This window comes from Onychostoma macrolepis, chromosome 12, assembly GCF_012432095.1.
Source record: "Onychostoma macrolepis isolate SWU-2019 chromosome 12, ASM1243209v1, whole genome shotgun sequence".
Lineage (NCBI taxonomy): Eukaryota > Metazoa > Chordata > Actinopteri > Cypriniformes > Cyprinidae > Onychostoma > Onychostoma macrolepis.
In genome coordinates, this window is record NC_081166.1 from 1,660,143 (window position 1) to 1,677,360 (window position 17,218).

Sequence of the window (17,218 nt, forward strand, 5' to 3'; positions counted from 1 at the left end):
ACTTTGTTATATATATTATATAGACACATATATATTATGTTTATTTATTTACATTTTTATATTCATTTAAATGCTACTTTGAGATGTTTATATATATATATATATATATATATAAATTAATGATGAAGATGGAACATTTGAAAACTGCTCTACTTTTAAACGTCTATGTAGATGTTTAAAAATAGAGTGGTTAAACTGTGTTTTTTTTGCTGCTTACACTTGCACAATTTGGGTCATTCATTGTACACTCGACGCCCCAGAAGTATTTGGATTGGTTTTCCGCCAGAATCCAGGATCTTGGAGTCCATGTCGTGTTTTCCATCCGCCCGCAGCGTGTCTGTGGAAATAGAAAGAGCTGGATGTAATGTGACACTGGAGCAGAGAGATCATGAGAGAACACAACATACTTCAACAGCGCGGCGGATATTATCACTCCTCCTCCGGCGGGATTTAACCGGTAAGAGCCTTTTCAGCTTCGTTATGGTTTTGTTCTGGTTTCTGGTTCTGGATAATGAAAGAGTTGATCATCTCCATCCTGCTGGATAGGACCGGGACTCGCGTGCAGTCCGGCGGGATCGCGATGCGCCGTGATTCGGATCATTCGGCCGATTCGGATCATTAATTGATGTTTGGATGATTCAGGCGATTCATTCTGCTCGGTTCTGGCGATATTACGCACACATATGCGTTTATTCCATTCATAAAATCCCGCATTTTTCACTGCATTTGTTAAATGTTTGCGCATGCACTTTTACGTTAGTCCTAATTTTACTATCATGCTTTTATTTACACAAATAAGTACTTTATATGTTTATTTTGTGTTAAGATTTGTTGTTGCATTCGTCTGTACCATAACAGTTATAGTAACACGCACAGTGTAAAGTGTTACCTCAGTTTTCTTAAAGTGAAAACACTTTTAAAAGTCATAAATGTGTGTTTTTTGTGTGTGGGTAAAAGTTAAAGCAGATGTGTGTTTGTGTGTGTGTGCGTGTGTGAAGATGCTGTTGTTTCACGCCTGAACATCTGTGCAGAAACAGCAAGAACCAAAAACCTTCCTGCTTTTCTCTTGTTGAGTCACTGACCTGCCCTTAAATTCCACTTTACTGTGAGTGGACTTTAATCACCAGTGATTGTACTGAGTTGCATAATGTTCTATTTGTTCTATTGCGGTTTGTGCATAATTAAAAACAAACTCGGTCATCATTCTTGGTAAGCGTGCTCTTGCTCGGAGAAAGGAGTGATGTAAGCCATTGCAAGCTCTGATCACATCTCTGGTGTGTTTGTGCACTCGCTGTCCAGAAACAGGAAGACCAGACTTGAATCTGAGGAGGTATTTTACGGCCACGCTCTATCCGTCCTCCTTGACGGGCCCCAGAGAGTGTGTAGCGAGGGGGTCGTCTGTCCTATTCAGCTGTAGATGTGGACAAAAGACACATTGACACTGAGCAGTGTTGTAGCACGTGTGTGTTCGATCGTTTGTTAACTCTACTTTCAGTCTTTACACACACTGCTGTGAGGCTTTATCAAGTCAACACTGGTGGAAATGTCATTTTGATTGAACGCGAAGGTAAATTGTTGTGTTTTACCAGGGTAAACATCCTCTCGTTGCTCTGTTTGGAGACACTAAAGCGGCTTCAGTCGTCCAGAAGGTGAGAGAGGTCTTATTTTGGCTGTGTTTTGGGTGTAATCTGCGTTGAGATAATCTATCTTGCTCCGCTGCGATGAGACGCCTGCGAGTCGGTCTACATCAAACACACACACACACACACACAGGGGTCAGGTCAGATGGCTAGCAGACATCCAACGCTAAGATCTGTGGAAAGGTCACTGACCTCTGCCTTCGTCCAAAAACACATCCGTTTGCACAGATGCCACACAAACACACCACCACCTAAACAATATCCTGTTTAATTATATACAAATAATTTACTAAAGGCGTTTGATTGCTAAATGACACATGAATACATGCACTGATCAAGCACCAAATATGGCTAAAAATTGGCTTCATGGGAAGTACAATGTAAGTTTATTTGTGTGAATTTATTTGTGTGAAAAATACAAATTTATATACATATTGACGCGTGTGTGTGTGTATATATATATACATATACAGGTGCTGGTCATATAATTAGAATATCATCAAAAAGTTGATTTATTTCACTAATTCCATTCAAAAAGTGAAACTTGTATATTATATTCATTCATTACACACAGACTGATATATTTCAAATGTTTATTTCTTTTAATTTTGATGATTATAACTGACAACTAAGGAAAATCCCAAATTCAGTATCTCAGAAAATTAGAATATTACTTAAGACCAATACAAAGAAAGGATTTTTAGAAATCTTGGCCAACTGAAAAGTATGAAAATGAAAAGTATGAGCATGTACAGCACTCAATACTTAGTTGGGGCTCCTTTTGCCTGAATTACTGCAGCAATGCGGCGTGGCATGGAGTCGATCAGTCTGTGGCACTGCTCAGGTGTTATGAGAGCCCAGGTTGCTCTGATAGTGGCCTTCAGCTCATCTGCATTGTTGGGTCTGGCATATCGCATCTTCCTCTTCACAATACCCCATAGATTTTCTATGGGGTTAAGGTCAGGCGAGTTTGCTGGCCAATTAAGAACAGGGATACCATGGTCTTTAAACCAGATACTGGTTGCTTTGGCACTGTGTGCAGGTCCTGCTGGAAAATGAAATCTGCATCTCCATAAAGTTGGTCAGCAGCAGGAAGCATGAAGTGCTCTAAAACCTCCTGATATATGGCTGTGTTGACTGTGGACTTCAGAAAACACAGTGGACCAACACCAGCAGATGACATGGCACCCCAAACCATCACTGACTGTGGAAACTTTACACTGGACCTCAAGCGACGTGGATTGTGTGCCTCTCCTCTCTTCCTCCAGACTCTGGGACCCTGATTTCCAAAGGAAATGCTAAATTTACTTTCATCAGAGAACATAACTTTGGACCACTCAGCAGCAGTCCACTCTTTGTGAATCTCCCCCACATTTTTGAATGGGTTTTGTTTCACAATCCTCTCCGGGGTGCGGTTATCCCTATTGCTTGTACACTTTTTTCTACCACATCTTTTCCTTCCCTTCGCCTCTCTATTAATGTGCTTGGACACAGAGCTCTGTGAACAGCCAGCCTCTTTTGCAATGACCTTTTGTGTCTTGCCCTCCTTGTGCAACGTGTCAATGGTCGTCTTTTGGACAACTGTCAAGTCAGCAGTCTTCCTCATGATTGTGTAGCCTACAGAACTAGACTGAGAGACCATTTAAAGGCCTTTGCAGGTGTTTTCAGTTAATTAGCTGATTAGAGTGTGGCACCAGGTGTCTTCAATATTGAACCTTTTCACAATATTCTAATTTTCTGAGATACTGAATTTGGGATTTTCCTTAGTTGTCAGTTATAATCATCAAAATGAAAAGAAATAAACATTTGAAATATATCAGTCTGTGTGTAATGAATGAATATAATATACAAGTTTCACTTTTTGAATGGAATTAGTGAAATAAATCAACTTTTTGATGATATTCTAATTATATGACCAGCACCTGTGTATATATATATATATATATATATATATATAAGAAATGTTACCAAATAAAATGATTAAGTGTGAAAAAATATTACAAAATAAATAAAATAAAATACATAATAATAAAATACAAATGATTATTATACAAATAAGGAAGTGCAGTTTTTGTAATCCAATTAAGTGCTAAACTGAAATAGTAATACATTTCTGTCATAGATTCTTTACCTTACGAAATTGGGCAGTCATATGTTAATGAGCTCATGGTTGATAATCATTAATCACGATTCTTCATTTAAATTCAGGTATGACATTAACAATTATAATACTTATGAATTAGACAAACTTTGTACTTAGTTTCTCTCTGTCTTGTCTTTCTTTCATGCACAAACACAGACACAATACCATAATATTCATGTTACTCTATCAGTCTGTAGTCACTTACATTAGGGATGGGTTACAATCGTTAACTAGTTGTCGATTAGTGAGCTTCAGTTTTTTTTATTTCTTTGGATGCTTAATTTAGCTTGTTGACATTGTGCTGTTATATCTGTAGAAAGTGTAAAACCCTAGATGTATATTCAAATTGATCACCACACTACCTGTGACTCCACCATTTATTAATTGTTGTCCTCTGTTACTGTACATGCATCAGACAGATGTGTTTGGCCATTTCCGAGTGTTTCACCTGTGCTGTCAGGTGTGTTTAGGTCCTGTGTTTTCAGATATGTGTTTTCACATTTTCCCGGGCTATGAGATGTGTGTTTGAGATTGGCGCTGTTTGTGAGAGCCGTGCAGCTCGTCTGCAGTCTATCAGCACTCATTGGCTGAATTGAAAGTGTCTCTCTGTGACTCGGTGCACTCAGCCAAATGGGTTTGATACACCAGATCCTTGAGGAAAATTGAGAAGAATTGCCAAGCCGGTGTCTGAGTGCACCGGATCCAGCTAATGGACGTCCAGAGGCCGACAAAACAGACCTTTACGAGTTCGTCCTGTGAGAGAGATCCTGTAATCACTGCACATTTACATCATAGACAGATTATACTTTTTAAAAAATTTTATTAGCTATCGGTATTATTATAATAATGCTAATTGTACAGATTAGACAAATAATTATATTGTACTGTAAATAAACAAATTAATATTCTAATGTTTAATAATACATATTATTATTATTATTATTATTAAATAGTACTAATGTACTGTAAAGTAAATGGAATATTTCATAAAACATTATTTGTTTAATAAAGTAAATAGAATAAAAATATAAAGCGTTATTTTAATAAATTAAATATATTAAATATTGAAATTAGTATTTCATTATTATTTCATAGTACATTAATAATAATAAATTATTATTAATAAAAAGACTATAGTATATTTCATAAAATGTTGTTTGTATATTAAAATATATAGTGTTATTTTAATAAAAATCAAATATTTAAATATATTTTAGTATTCTGTTTTATTTCATAGTACATTAATAATAATAATAATAATTGTTGTTGTTGCTATTATTATTAAAACTTACTGCTGTACTTTGAAATAATGGAATATTTCACAAAATGTTATTTGTATAATAAAAATAAAATATAAAGTGTTATTTTAATACAAAAATAAATATTTAAATTATTCCATTGTTTTTCTTAATACATTAATAATAATAATGATATGATTGTTATTAAATATTACTATTGTACTATGAAATAATGGAATATTTTGTAACATATAGTATTTAAATATTTACATAACAGTATTCATTTTCTTTTATAGTACATTAGTAATATTACAAGAGTAATATATATTTTGTCTTATTTTTTTCAATTCCACATGTTAAGCAAGTCCTCAAGAAATTGGGCAGTCGTATGTTAATGAGCTCATGGTTGGTTTGAGTAAATGATCTGTGGACTAGAGATGTGAACGGTTGCGTATGTCAGATCCTGTTTTTGTGATCTTACCTGTCCGACAGACTGCCGTGGGTTCAGATGTTTCAGTCAAACTCTGTGACGTGATGCTGTTTGCTGTCCTGTCTGTTGAGCTTCTGAAAACAAGAGTGATTTTATCTGTTCGCAGCCGGTGTGTTTTCAGTCTGTGAGTCAGTACGAAACACTTGCAAAACAAGCACTTATCAGCTGCTGAGCAGAGGTCAGTGTGTTTTTAACTCTGATGTTATTGTGTGCAGTATTATGAGACACACAGACGCTTCTTCACTTGCACACAGAGATAAACATACGGCTGATTCCAGATCAGTAAAATTCTTCAATGATGTAATTACGATTATAAAAAAAAAAAAAAAGTTTAGTTTCAACAGCCCTTTTTATAGTCTTACTTAAAATGACTTAAATACTATAGGGGCTTAGCAGCAGCTATAGTTTGTTAGTATTTTATACTTAATTTGGTTGCCCTATTTATTTCAAAGTCTACTGAAATAAATTCATGAAAAATGGCATTTAATATTCATTAACTGTACTCTACCAGTCAAATATTTGTAATAATTATGCTTATGAAAGAAATCTCTTCTGCTCACCGAAAAACAGTAATGTTGTGAAATATTACTACAATTTAGAACGGTTTTCTATTTGAATATATTTTAAAATGTGCTGGCATATTAGAATTATTTCTGAAGGATCGTGTGATCCATGTGTAAATTCAGATTTGCATCTCAGGAATAAAATGCATTTTACAGTATATTTACAGTAATTTAAATTAAAATAATATTTCAAAATTTTGCTGTATTTTTGATCAAATAAAATTGCAGCGTTGGTGAGCAGAAAAGACTTCTTTCAGAAACATTAAACATCATTAAAAAAAAACACAGTCCACTTGTATGCAAGTCAGTGAGAGGCAATCAACTAGAAAAATTGACATTCATTGAAAATTTTTGCATTACACATGAGATGTGCATGGTAGAGTAGATCAGCCGAAGGAGGTTTTTGGTGTAATATATTGTGATTTGAGATGTTTTGAGGGCGATTGCTGGTCGATAGATGTGTTTGAGGGAGAGGGTGGGTCCGTACATGTTTGATCTTAATGTCTGTGATCTTCCATCACAAATCCTGAGCATCTGCAGACCCCTGACATGATGACGTCTCGCCTGACTGCGTCTCCATCACAATGAAATGGAAGCGTTCCAGTGCGCTGAACACTGGCAGATCACAGCCATTACTTTCCTTCATCCTGAAAGATGATCGTCTGTGTGTGTTTGCAGATAAAACGCAACGGAGAGTAACAGAATAAACAGCCAGACATGTGTGTTTCTGTAAGGGTGGAGCTGTTTTCGTCTCTCAGTGATCAATGATCGAGGTGCCAAAGCTCATAAAGTGAGGGAATGAAGCGATGGGAGGAGAAGGAAACAGGAGGAGGATGAAAGTCAGTCGCTTATGAGATCAGGACCGCAAAGGCATCCTGTGATTGTTCACACTGATCTGTCTTATGATTCATGATTCTAGGCGTTTTATTATTGTGATTAAAATCAGCTCCGTAGCTGAAGCATTGTTATGATACTGATTCATAATGCTGATAGTTGTGATTGGATGAGCTGCGTTTGAAGTCGTCGTATAATAGCTGGTTGTGGCACTTCAGTTCTATGTTCATGCAACAAATGTGAACGGTCTGCTGATAAAATACGTAATCGGTTCTTGTGTTTAGTGCTTTGGCAGGAATCGGTTGGGATCTGCATCTGGGTGAGTTGGGAATATTTCAATAGTGTTTCAGTATGTGAGATATGAAATCAGATCCATATATGGAGAAACTGTATGTTTAGTTGAGGATTTAGTGTCACTAAAAATAACATGTAGTTCACTAAAACATATATGAAAACCTAGCTTACTAGGCAGTGTTTCTCATTTTTAAGTGTAGAATAACAAACATTTAAACTTAATTTAAAAATTCAATAAAAATTACAGAAACACACAAGAAAATTACTAAAATGAAAACAGGAAAACTAAATCTGAATCATATTTAGATTTTTATTACTTGAAATAAAATAAAACCTTAAAAAAAAAACTTCATAAAAAATATGTAGACATATTTAAATATATATATATATATAATTGACAAAAACACACAACAAAATACTAAAACTTTAACTAAAATGAAAAAATAAAATATAATTCAGAATATTTATAAAAACTATCAGTGATAAAATAATAGCACTACTGTTAGAAAATGGTTTGATTTTGAAGGAAGAAAAATGTAAATTGTGACTTTATAACCATCAAAAACTTAATCTCAGATTTAATAATGAGATGTTTTATGTAACTGATCATCTCAGATTATTTGAGTTTTGCTAATTTATTAGGTTTTACAGATTATTTTGATGAAAGCTTACGAACAATGTCACTGAAGAATCATTCACAGTAAGACCAGGAACAGGAATCAAGAGAATAAACACGGTCAGCTTTGATTTCCTTTAGTTTTTAATAAGCGTTTGAGTATATGATGAAATTCACTTTATGAAACAATCACACACAGACTGAATAAAAGGGATATTTCAGACAAAAATTAAACTTCTGTCATCATTTACTCACCCTCATGTTGATCTAAACTCATATATGTGTGTGTGTGCGTACATTTTTCTTTTTTCTTTTTTCTTTTACATTTGTCTCAATCATAATTAGCAATATTTGCCAGTGTAAAAAACAAAAACAGCTTTATATTATTTGCCATATATTCCCTGAACTCAATAATGTCAGCATTTTTGCTTCTCAGCTAAATGCATCTTGTTTAAAACAAGACATAAATACTAATTAAAAAGGGGTTTTACTGTACAAAAGTTTGCAATGACCTTGTGAAGCAACATAATTTGTTGTCCTTATGACTTGTGCACTGTCATCTGAAGTCGTATGATAGTTTTGTGTTTGAAACAGAACAAAATATTGTTGTATGCAAGTTGCTTTAGTTAAAATTGTATGCAAAATGCAAGAATATATCATCTAAGTGCAAAATTTCCTTTTGTGTTCCTTATTTAAAAATCCAGCATACAGGTTTGTTTGAGTAAATGACAGCATTTTCTTTTAATGACCTTTTATCTACGCTTCTAAGAGGAAAAAAGTAAAGAAATATATATCATTTCCAGCACATGCGAACAACAAAAGAGCAGTCTGCGCAGTCTGAGCGCATGCACCGCGTGGATTTGCATGTGAACACAGGCGGATGAAAATGCACAAACAGTTGTTGAGCTCTGCATCTGAGAGCTTGTGATGTGTTAACCGGCTCTGAGACGTCATGCCGGGGCTCTTCTGCGCTTTCACGGTTAAACGGTTATCTGTTAACATTGTCTCGGCTCTGCACTCGATGATAATGCCCTGCAATCATTCACTAGCCTCTGCTAATACCCTTTTGTAAGCATGTAGCTTAGTGAAGCTCTCAGAGTCAGTGTGTTTACACAGCACACACACACACACACACACAGGCTCATTGTAATGGGATCTGATTGTAGACGTTACACGTTAATAATGTTGTTTCTCTGAAAGCTACTGAAGCTACTGGTCAGTTAAACGACCTCTTAAGCTGAAGCATTTAGCTTTCATTTTTTATTTACAAAAAAAACAGAAAAATTGCTTCAGAGTTTATTTGATTGAATTTGCATTGGTTTTTCTGAATCTTAAAACATGGGCCAAAAAAAAGTGTATTATTACTGTGTTTTGTCTGTGTATTTATCATCATGTATTTAGATTTTTATGTGACATTTTTATTAGTAGTTTTTGTATTGGCAATGCAGTATGGCTATGATATATTGCTCAGCCCTCTTTGACACTAACAGGACAGTATTAGGTGACAGGCCTCTGGACGTTTCTGACATTTATGAGGCTTTATTTGTACATTTGCGTTCTGCTCTAAACTGCCAGGAGCAGCACAGCAGGTCTGATCAGTAAAAAGCCTTCAGTTTGTTTAAAGCTGATGAAATGCAAATGTCTGTGAACATGAGTGAACTATAGTTTAGAGTTTAGAGAGAGACTTCTTCACTATTTCACATTAATTCTGCTGGAAAATAGAACATCCATAAAGATACATTTACATTGCATCAAAATTGCATTAAAACATAAAATATATATTTAAATATGAATATTATGTGTCTGTGTGTTAAATGTTTTCATATATTAAAAATAAAAAGTTAACCTGTAAATTAAATATATAATTTTATATAATTTTAATTTAAAATAATAATAATTTAATAATATTTCAAATAAAAATGTAAATAAATAATGTATGTTTTTAATGTAATTTGTTTCAAGGATAAATAACAATAATATATGCATATATTTACTATAAGCTAAAATGCTAATTATAACATTTTAATTAAATATTTAAATTTTATGCATGTGTGTGTATATATATATATATATATATATATATATATATATTTGTGTGTGTGTAAATTAAAATATATATAATTATATTTAGAGTGTTTTAAACGTAACTTGTTGCACATGTAAATACACACTGTGTGTGTGTGTGTGTGTGTGTGTGTGTGTGTGTGTTTGTGTGTGTGTGTGTTTTATATAGAATTGTTTCCCTTAATTTGTGTCATGCATAATTAGCCATTTTTGCCAGTGGAGTAAAAAGAAAAAAAATACTTATATTATTTGTGATATATTCTCTGAACTCAATAATGACAGTATGTCTGTGCATTTTTGCTTTCAAGTAAATGTGTCTTGTTTTAAAGTATTAAAAGGAAGGTATTTTTACTGGAAAGTGAGACATAAATATTGATCAGAAAGAGATTTTTGTGGTGTATGTAATCAGTTCAAGCTGATTTTTGAGTGAAGTGCTGTTGATAGATGATTTCTGAGTTACTGTGTGGTTAGTCCTCATCATGTGAATGACGTGAATGAATTCTTGTGCTCTTAGTCCTGATGTCGAAAGCCAGTAGTGATCGTATATAAGAGCACGAGTGAGTGTCTGCAGTCCAGCTGGACTTCAGCTTCCACGAGGACACAATTATCCAGAAGAGGAACCGAACAGCGACTGAATCATTCCCGAACCTACAGCAGGGAGATTTCATGCTGGCGTTTATTGAATCTGAAAATATGAGTCAAATGTTGTCATTTAAACATGGCATGTTTGATTGTAAGAGTGAGAATGGTCAAGAGCGTGACTGTCTTTACTGAGTCTATGTTGTGACCCCCTTTAAAAGCGCTGTTCTCGTCTGAAGATCTGCTGAAGGTTTGGCTCCAGGCGTCCGATCCGTTCTCCTGCCAGCTCGAGGAACAGATGCTCCTGCCAAAGATCTTCCCTGCTGTGGGCCACTGAGATGCTCTGGAAGATGCGAGGCGTGTGGCTGGCGTGTTTATGTGTGTCTGAAGAAGCTAACAGTGCCAGATGTTGTAATTCACTGCTTTATCTTCGTTATACCGTTTAGAGAAACTGGGTTTTTACAGAAAACGGGAGCGTTCGCAGAAGATGCCACTGCTGTGCTACTGATGTTTGGCAATGCAGTGATGGACCTAAATGTTAATGATATTGTAGTTGTTTTTTTTACAATATTATATCATAATATTATGTTATTCATTTTATATTAATATTAAAATACATAGTATAGTATTATATATAATATTAGAAACATAAATATATTACTTTCATATATTATGTGTGTGCTTCTATTCTAAAATAATAATATAATATTAGAAAAATATTAGTTTTTAGGTTTTATTTTCAGCCTGATGGTTTGAGTGAAATATAAAGTTGAATAGTCTAAATAAATGTTCTTAGTATTTGGTAAAGTTGTTTTTGTGAATATTTGATTAAAAATATTAAAAATAATTTTAAGGCATTTTTTTTCTTTCTCTTGGTTATATATATAAACCCTTGCTACGTGTACTGTGTTAGACTAACTGATACTTGTTAAATAGCACTTGCATTTAATTGCTCTTTTGTTGGTTTTGATTGCTTCTATTGTCATCGTTTTATAAGTCACTTTGGATAAAAGCGTCTGCTAAATGACTAAATGTAAATGTAGTATATAGATTTTCAGTTTTCAGTATATAAGGTAATCTTAATGTATGTCTGTAACCAGCAGATGATTACATTAGTAACTCATTCTCTGTTGATTTGTATGAACCAGGTGGCCCTGTGAGATCTGTTCATAAGTGTTTCAGCAGCTGTGTATGAATGGCGGTGTGTGTGTGAGGTGTTATTCTACTTAAAGAAATCAATTGCACTGCAGCTGGTACCTTCCTCTTTAGGTCTTTATGGCCTGTTTGCAGTTCTGACTCCATTGATTTTTTTCTCCTCCCTCTTTCTTGCTTCAGGCTCAGAGGAGCGTGTGATGAATGGCTGGAGGTGTCAGAGAAATCTGGAATTAGAGAGAGAGAGAGAGAAAGAGACTTTTCCTTTTCATTACGCTCTAATGCATCACCTCCACACACACACACACACACACACACGGCTCTCTTTAGGTCTGTAGGGAGGGATAGATGTGGGAATGATAGTTAGAGGATGTGTCGTTAATTCAGCGCTGTAAGCCGTGACATTCCCAGATACAGTACTCTCTTGCTGTAGGAAAACGCTTCGGCAGTGCTACTAACCAGCAGTGAGACAACAAGCTTCCAATGAAGTCATTTGTGCTTTCACACTGAAAGTGATGTTAGAATGTTCTGCACTGAGGTTTGTCTCTGTAGTTGTGTGCATTTAGGCACATAAACGTTAACACTTATCATTTGTGGATCATTTTAAGGGTGTGTGTGGGTCAGGGTTAAGTGCTCTACTTAGAACTACAGCTATATAGATGGATAAGTTATATGTAATAGATTCATATATCTATGTGCATATATTAATTCATGTTTATTTATATATTTATGTATAAATAAAAATATTAAACATTTATTCGCTTAGCAGAAATATTGAAAAATGTTTAAGTAAATTACATTTTATTTTAAACATAGATATTAAAAATAATAAAATATTATATATATATATATATATATATATATATATATTATATACTAGTAATTATATGTTATAAAATATAGACAGATAAATAGATACAAATAAACAATTTAATTTATATATTTACATTTAATTATATATATATATATATATATATATATATATATATATATAGTGTGTGTGTGTGTGTGTGTGTATACATTCATATTCATATTCAAAATAAACATTTATTAATTTAAACAGAAATATTTTATATTATTTATTTATATACAAATGTGTAAATATTTAGATTTAAATTATATAAATTTAAATACATTTTAGATAAATAGAAATATTTAGAAATATATATATATATAGAAATTTATATAGTTTATAAATATTTTATATTTGTAATATTTATATGTGTGTGTAAAATCACAAATGTATACATATTTAAATATAAATATGCAAATTTACATGTATAACTTTTAAAATATATATATATTTTTTATTTATGGAATCATGTACAATCACGTACAGTCGTGTATCACCCTGAAAAGGTTTATTTTGTGATAATGGCCATCTGACTGCACATTATCTACTTATGTCACGACTGCTTGCCGGATAACTAACTAAATGGACATGAAGTGCTGGTTGTTTCAGTCGGAGATGTGAGGGATCTAAATAAATCAGCAGTGATGTGTGAGGGTGAGCAGAGGGTCAGACCGCAGTGAACGGCTGTCCTTAAACACTGCTGCACACGCGTCTCCAAGACTCTCTAAAAATAACAGCCAGACACCGGCTCACATCCAGCGTCTCCTGCTGGAAAATCACTCTCGCCCAGATGAATTTAGCCCTGATTTTCTTCTGATGGACGGGGTGTTTGTTTGGACAAGTAAGAACTGATCCGCTCCGTCTGCTTCTTTTCTCTGTCCGTTTATGGCTCACTGTTAATAAATCACTTACTGTAATGTTTCATAATGATGATTTTGCTTTTGTTATGAAACCTAGCCTGCTTAGGCTCCCGACTCCGATAAGTCATTTGGACCAAATTCATTCACATTATTGCATGTACTCTTTATAGAGACGTTAGCCCCATAATGCATTGCCATAATGTATCCAAGATTGTCATTAAAAAACAAAAATTGACAGTAAGAATATTAAAGAATATTTAAAAGACTGAATACAAATATTAGACTGGATTGGATTCAACTTTACTGTCATTTTACAAGTATTTAATACAAAGCCAATGGAAAACAGAAGCATCTAAGCATATAAAGTGCAAATAAAGTGCAAATAGCCAGTATTACAGTATTATATTATACATATATTACAGTATATAGATATGTATACTACAGAAAATGTACTCTGAAACATCTTATGTTTTTAAGTAAGAGTTTTGAAAATGACATTAGTTTGTAATGCAGCTGTAGCTAATTACTTAATGTTTTCTTTCAGGTCAGATGAGCAACTGATGGATTCGTAGCGTTTTCCTGTTCGGTCCTGTGGACAGAACATACACAGGTAAGAAATCAGCCGTCTTGGGTCAGATTAAATAAATAAATAAATATATTACTATTTTAATAGATAGATAATAGAGACAAACAATTTATATATATATATATATATATATATATATATATATATATATATATATATATATATATAGTGTGTGTGTGTGTGTGTGTGTATACATTCATATTCATATTCAAAATAAACATTTATTAATTTAAACAGAAATATTTTATATTATTTATTTATATACAAATGTGTAAATATTTAGATTTAAATTATATAAATTTAAATACATTTTAGATAAATAGAAATATTTAGAAATATATATATATATAGAAATTTATATAGTTTATAAATATTTTATATTTGTAATATTTATATGTGTGTGTAAAATCACAAATGTATACATATTTAAATATAAATATGCAAATTTACATGTATAACTTTTAAAATATATATATATTTTTTATTTATGGAATCATGTACAATCACGTACAGTCGTGTATCACCCTGAAAAGGTTTATTTTGTGATAATGGCCATCTGACTGCACATTATCTACTTATGTCACGACTGCTTGCCGGATAACTAACTAAATGGACATGAAGTGCTGGTTGTTTCAGTCGGAGATGTGAGGGATCTAAATAAATCAGCAGTGATGTGTGAGGGTGAGCAGAGGGTCAGACCGCAGTGAACGGCTGTCCTTAAACACTGCTGCACACGCGTCTCCAAGACTCTCTAAAAATAACAGCCAGACACCGGCTCACATCCAGCGTCTCCTGCTGGAAAATCACTCTCGCCCAGATGAATTTAGCCCTGATTTTCTTCTGATGGACGGGGTGTTTGTTTGGACAAGTAAGAACTGATCCGCTCCGTCTGCTTCTTTTCTCTGTCCGTTTATGGCTCACTGTTAATAAATCACTTACTGTAATGTTTCATAATGATGATTTTGCTTTTGTTATGAAACCTAGCCTGCTTAGGCTCCCGACTCCGATAAGTCATTTGGATCAAATTCATTCACATTATTGCATGTACTCTTTATAGAGACGTTAGCCCCATAATGCATTGCCATAATGTATCCAAGATTGTCATTAAAAACAAAATTGACAGTAAGAATATTAAAGAATATTTAAAAGACTGAATACAAATATTAGACTGGATTGGATTCAACTTTACTGTCATTTTACAAGTATTTAATACAAAGCCAATGGAAAACAGAAGCATCTAAGCATATAGCGTGCAAATAAAGTGCAAATAGCCAGTATTACAGTATTATATTATACATATATTACAGTATATAGATATGTATACTACAGAAAATGTACTCTGAAACATCTTATGTTTTAAGTAAGAGTTTTGAAAATGACATTAGTTTGTAATGCAGCTGTAGCTAATTACTTAATGTTTTCTTTCAGGTCAGATGAGCAACTGATGGATTCGTAGCGTTTTCCTGTTCGGTCCTGTGGACGCAGAACATACACAGGTAAGAAATCAGCCGTCTTGGGTCAGATTAAATAAATAAATAAATATATTACTATTTTAATAGATAGATAATAGAGACAAACAATTTATATATATATATATATATATATATATATATATATATATATATATATACATATATACATATAACATTTAAATATTAATAAATGTATTAAACATTTATGCATTTAGCAGAAATGTATAATAGCATATTTATTTATAAATAAATAGGTAAATATATTTAAATTAAAAATGAAAGCATATACATTTTTTGTGTAAATAATTATTAAATATAATTTAATAACTCTAAATATATATATATATATATATATGTATTTAAATATATATGTCTACAAATTTAGATGGACATGAAATACATTCACAGGTAAAATTCAGCCGTCTTAGCTCAGATGGCCCTAACAAATGATGTTTTTATAAATTAAAGAAGGAATTTAGTTCTCAAAGTCTGCATGAGAAAACGCTCGTCAGAGGAGGGTTGTGGGTATAAACGCACCTTTGTTTTAGCTGAATAGAAGTCAGAACATGTTTGTTCCAAATACTTCATGAAGGTGTAAACGTAATGCGCATTGTTGCACAAACCAGACTCATTTGTTAACAAATTTGAGTGATTTGTGACAGTAACTATCATTGGAAAATGATGTGAAGTATTATTAAACAATGTAAAAACGATCAATCAGCTGTAGTTTTTATTTTTAAAACAATGTAAAAAAAAATGCGGAAAATGTATAACATCAAATGCAACTGAGTCACGAGCATGTATTGCAACACATGGCTGTGTGTGTGTTTATTGACCCATGATTCATGAATGTGTGTCTGCAGCTGGTGATGAATATTAGCTGGTATAATAGACTGTGTGTGTGTAAACGAGGCGGTCAGAACAGAGCCGTATTGTTGAGCGTGTGAACAGTGGCTATTGTGAGCAGCAGTGATGACCGTCTTTATCCCTGCATTATGAGCTCGTTTAGATTAACGTCAACATCAAATCAGAACGAACCGTTCCTGGTCTTGTAAAGAGAAAATTTGCTCAACTTTCCGTTTTCAGCTAACCTAACCTCTCATATTGATACACATTTTTCCATGCAGTGCTGACCTACATTTGTTGAATATCCTGTTTCACTCTGAAATACAGGCTTTCTGTGGGTCTTAAAAATAATAATTCATTTGCCTTTCCACAAATTAAGGCCTAAAAAGGTCTTAAATCCAAGCAGAAGTTCTTAAATTCATAGTCAAAATGAAAAATTATATTTTTTGCAGTGTGATCAGAAGGTACAGTAAAAGTTATTTCCATATTCTAGTGGTTGGAAGCAGTTTTTTTTGTAATATGAATGAAAAAGTAAAAGAGATCTGTCGGAAGTATGGCTAATACAAGACACTTAGAAACTATATTGGCAGGTTGTGTTCCATTCGTTTTCTTTACTTGGTCTTAAAAAATCTTAAATTGACCTTCATAAAACCTGCAGAAACCCTTGTTATATGTCAGAATATGGACGTAAAAACAGTGTGGTTTATAAACAGAGTAAGGAGAGATGACTGAGGATGATGGCGAAAGATTTACAGATCTTGAGCACCACTGACAAGCGTCTGATCTTGTAAAATGTGTGGTAAGTACTGCCGCTCCATAGTATAAACAGAGTACATGCGATCGTGAATCTCGAAAGCGAAAGTGAAACTATAACGCGATTGACCGATCGTTCAAAGCCCCGCGTATTAATAGCGGCTCCCTGATGCCCGCATTTTATATAAGCCTACAGTATAATTACCCGACGATATAACTGCGAGAGAAAGTATTG

The 17,218-nt window shown here is 33.4% G+C and overlaps 1 protein-coding gene across 3 annotated transcripts in view; it reads left to right on the top strand.

The window, feature by feature from the left end:
* Positions 1-325: 325 nt before the first annotated feature.
* LOC131550873 (zinc finger MIZ domain-containing protein 1-like) overlaps positions 326-17,218 on the top strand; it is a 47,724-nt gene continuing 30,831 nt past the window's right edge. For 2 of the 3 annotated variants that reach the window (XM_058793351.1, XM_058793350.1), the window contains exons 1-2: positions 358-457; positions 15,341-15,408. The gene's annotated coding sequence lies outside the window, so the exon portion shown is untranslated. Of the gene's footprint in view, positions 458-15,340; positions 15,409-17,218 lie in introns of all 3 variants that reach the window. The other variant, XM_058793352.1, reaches the window with a different exon arrangement.